We start from the raw sequence: 462 nt of genomic DNA, 5'->3' as shown, positions 1-462 counted from the left end.
GCTGCCGTAGGAGGCAATGACTTTGCAGGCAGCGTTTTTGCACGAAGACACCTCATGAAACTGATTTCGGACAGGCTTCTGAGGCAGCGTAACGGTTTAATGATCTACAACAAAATAGAACGAGTTTTGGTGATAACTAAGCGAATATTTAATTACTACAATACTGATTTCTCGCTAGAAATAACATCAAAAGTGCAAACAGTTAGTCAGAAATATACATTTACACACAAACTGACCACCAAACGCAACTTTCAGACGCCATCTTTATTTTTTAGCTCAACCATCACGGAATGGAACGCACAGGATTGTGGGGTATCAAAGGCAGCGAAGGATACATCTATGCTGCCTTCAAAATTCGATCAGAAGAAGGTACCTCCGGAGACAGGAAGTAAAGCAGAATTTGGATTCGGATGTGCCTTGATGCCTTCCTGCCTTGGAATGCTGCCTCCGAAGGCAGCATTT

Source organism: Sinocyclocheilus rhinocerous, unplaced genomic scaffold, assembly GCF_001515625.1.
Source record: "Sinocyclocheilus rhinocerous isolate Xijiao unplaced genomic scaffold, SAMN03320098_v1.1 scaffold449, whole genome shotgun sequence".
In the NCBI taxonomy this organism is placed as follows: Eukaryota; Metazoa; Chordata; class Actinopteri; order Cypriniformes; family Cyprinidae; genus Sinocyclocheilus; species Sinocyclocheilus rhinocerous.
The sequence above is the reverse complement of the archived record's forward strand: the minus strand, read 5'-3'. Positions refer to the sequence as shown.